The sequence below is a fragment of the Mandrillus leucophaeus genome, unplaced genomic scaffold (assembly GCF_000951045.1).
Source record: "Mandrillus leucophaeus isolate KB7577 unplaced genomic scaffold, Mleu.le_1.0 Scaffold782, whole genome shotgun sequence".
NCBI lineage: Eukaryota > Metazoa > Chordata > Mammalia > Primates > Cercopithecidae > Mandrillus > Mandrillus leucophaeus.
This window is the reverse complement of record NW_012108497.1, coordinates 94581-98580: the sequence shown is the minus strand read 5'-3', so window position 1 is coordinate 98580 and position 4000 is coordinate 94581.

The following is a 4000-nucleotide window of genomic DNA, read 5'->3' as shown; positions in this document are numbered from 1 at the left end:
GGGTTCAAGTGATTCTCCTGCCTCCTGAGTAGCTGGGATTACAGGTGACCACCACCACACCAAGCTAATGTTTCTATTTTTAGTAGAGATGGGGTTTCATCATGTTGGCCAGGCTGGTCTCAAACTCCTGATCTCAAGGGATCCTCTGAACTTGGCATCCCAAAGTGCTGGGATTATAGGCGTGAGCCACCGGGCCTGGCCAAACAGAATTTTTCTATTGCTTTTGCCAGGCACCTGGAGGGATCAGCAAACTGAGGTCATCGGAGTTCATACTTAGGGTGTGGTGTTTTCTCGGGAACCTGGATGACTCAAACCTGGACTGTCATTCAGGTAAGGATGGCTTTACTTTCAGTTCACCTTTACTTCTGAAATGCAGTCCTTTGGGCCTGAATCGCGTGTGGGAGGTGGCTTATCACCCACAGTCTTGGCTGGCAGGCCCCAGACTTAGATGTTTATCTCCCGCCATGCAAAGCCACCAAAAGTGATCTTAGCCTCTCAGCCACTCTTTTCAATTGGCAAAAGCTTACAGGGCAACTGCAGCTTCAAGTATCTGGGTCACCTCTTGGGAGTCCTGTTCTCTCTCAGATTCAGCATAGCAATTCTTCACTATTTTGTTAGTTCTTTGATGCTTTTTTGTTTGAGATGGAATTTTGCTTTTTTTTACCCAGGCTGAAGTGCAAAGGCGCAATCTCAGCTCACTGCAACCTCTGCCTCCTGGGTTCAAGCAATTCTCCTGCCTCAGCCTCCTGAATAGCTGGAATTACAGGCACCCACCACCATGCCTGGCTAGTTTTTGTATTTTTAGTAGAGATGGGTTTCGCAATGTTGGGCAGCCTGGTCTCGAACTCCTGACCTCAGGTGATCCACTCACCTCGGCCTCCCAAAGTGCTGGGATTACAGGCTTGAGCCACGGCACTCGGCCTTTTTTTTTTTTTTGAGACAGAGTCTCACTCTATCACCCAGGCTGAAGTGGTGCAGTGCAGTGATCTTGGCTCACTGCAACCTCCGCCTCCCAGGTTCAAGCTATTTTCCTGCCTCAGCCCCCTGAATAGCTGGGATTACAGTTGCCTGCCACCGTGCCCGGCTAATTTTTCTTGTATTTTTAGTAGAGACAGGGTTTCACGATCTTGGCCAGGCTGGTCTCAAATTCCTGACTTCAGGTGCTCCACCCACCTTAGCCTCCCAAAGTGCTGGGATTACAGGCATGAGACACCATACCTGGCCTCTTTGACACTTTTAAGATTGTGTGTGTCAATTGGACATGGTGGCTCATGCCTGTAATCCCAGCACTTTGGGAGGCTGACCTGGAGGATGGCTTGAGGCCAGGAGTTCAAGGCCAGCCTGGGCAACATGGCGAGACCCCATCTCTAGAAAAAATATAAAAAATTAGCTGGGAATGGTGATGTATGCCTGTAATCCTAGCTGAGGCAGGAGAATCTCGTGAGCCCAGGAGTTTGAGGTTACAGTGAGCTATGATCAGGAGACTGCAGTCCAGCCTAGGTGGCAGAGCAAGACCCTGTCTTTTTAAAAAAAACAACAAAAAAAGATTTTGTGTGTGTGTGTGTGTGTGCGTAAATTTTTAAAATGCTTTTGTAGCTGTTTTTACCAGAAGGTTTTGGCCAAAGTACCTAGTCTGCCTTTACTGAAAGGGGAGGTCCTGGTTTATTTTTTAAACTATTTTTATTTTAATTTAGTTTTTTTTTTTTTTTTTTTTAGAGACAGGGTCTCACTATGTTGCTTAGGCTGGTCTTGAACTCCTGGCCTCAAGCAATTCTCCTACCTCAGCCTCCCAAAGCACTAGGATTACAGATGTGAGCTTCCACGCCCACTCACTGTTTTAAACTGTTAAACCATGAGTGTGGGGGACGGATCAGGGTACAACAGTGGTTTTGAGGAGACTAGTTGTACGGAGAGCAAGAAGATGCCGTGAGCTTGGATGAGGGCATTGGAAGTAGTGCTGGAAAAAGGACAGATTTGAGAGATACCCTGGCTGTTGAGTTGATAGGACTTGGCATTAGGTTGTGGTTGGGGGGTGAGAGAAGTGAGGGTGGCGGGTACCCTGAGTTTTTGGCATGAGTAACTGGATAGTCCCAGTCCAAGACAGGGTGTCTGAAAAGGAGGACATGTTGATGAAAGAAGGATCAGCAGACCGGGCGTGGTGGCTCTCGCCTGTAATCCCAGCACTTTGGGAGGCCGAGGCAGGAGGATAATTTGAGTTCAGGAGTTCAAGACTAGCTTGGCCAACATGGTGAAACTCCGTCTCTACTAAAAATACAAAAATTTGGCACGCGCCTGTAATCCCAGCTACTTGGGCAGCTGAGGCACAAGAATTTCTTGAACTCAAAAGGCGGAGGTTGCTGTGGACCGAGATTGCGGCGCCACTGCACTCCAGCCTGGGCAACAGAGTGAGACTCTGTCTCAAAAAAAAAAAAAAAAAAAGATCAGCAGTTTGCCTTTGGGCATATATGTCTGATGAGGTTTTGGGACATCCAAGTAAGAATGTCCCATGGGCAGTTGGTTATTTGAGTCTGGAATTCAGGTAGTGATGTATAAAATTAGGAGTTTTCAACAGATGGGGGCATTTTCAACCTGCTTTAATTGGTGCTTATCTTGAATCGAATTATTTTAATTATAGCCTGAGCAACATAGTGAGACCCTGTCTCTACAAAACATTTTTTGAAATAGCTGGGCATAGTTGTGTGTGCCTGTAATTCCAGCTCCCTGGGAAGCTGAGGCAGAAGAACAGCTTGGGCCCAGGAATTCAAGGCTGCAGTAAGCTATGATCACACCACTGTGCTCCAGCGTGGGCGACAGAGCAAGACCCTGTCTCTGAAAAAAAGAAAGGAAAGGAAAGAAAGGAATATTTTAATTAGAATATTTGCTAACACTAATTGTTTTGTCAATAAAGCATTCTTGGAACAAGATGCATTAAAGTAAATTAATTTCTTGATAAAGTATAAATACAGAGCTGGGTGCGGTGGCTCATGCCTGTAATCCTAGCACTTTGGGAGATTGAGGTGGACGGATCACCTGAGGTCGGGAGTTCAAGACCAGCCTGACCAACATGGAGAAACCCCATCTTTACTAAAAATACAAAATTAGCTGGGCGTGGTGGCGCATGTCTGTAATCCAAGCTACTCGGGAGGCTGAGGCAGGAGAATTGCTTGAACCCGGGAGGTGGAGGTTGCAGTGAGCCGAGATCACTCCATTGCACTCCAGCCTGGGCAATAAGAGTGAAACTCCATCTCAAAAAACAAAAAACAAAAAAGACACAATCAAACCACTTATTTTTTGCATAAAAATTTTATTTTGTTTGAAAGTATTTTCACTGGTATCAATTTAATTCAATTTTAATTTTAATTTAATTTGAATTAAATTTAATTTGATTCCATTTAATTTGATTCAATTTTTTTTTTTTTTTTTTTTTTTTTTTTTGAGACAGAGTCTCACTTTTTTGCCCGGGCTGGCATCCAGCACTGTGACCTCGGCTCACGGCAACCTCGGCCTCCCAGGTTCAACCAGTTCTCCTGCTTCAGCCTCCCAAGTAGCTGGGATTACAGGTACCTGCCACCACACCTGGCTAATTTTTGTATTTTTAGTAAAGATGAAGTTTCACCATGTTGGCCAGGCTAGTCTTGAACCCCTGACCTCAGGTGATCCACACACCTCAGCCTCCCAAAGTGCTGGGATTACAGATGTGAGCCACCACACTGGGCCTGATTCAATTTTTAAACAAAATTGATTTCTTCATCATCTGTTTGCCTTTCCTTTTGCAGCCATTGTTTCTACCAAGCTCCGGTCTCTTGGATAGGATTTTGCAGATCTAAGTTATTTAAAGAAGATTTGGCTTTTCTGTCATTTTAAAGTTAATCATAAATTTTACCCAGTGCAGGTTTAGCAGTTGTCAGTTTTATTTTGTGGTGTTCAGTGGAAGAGTGATCATTTCTATGCATTTCTTAGGGAATCCAAGAGAAATTTTTCAGCAGTTTTGTGAATAAGA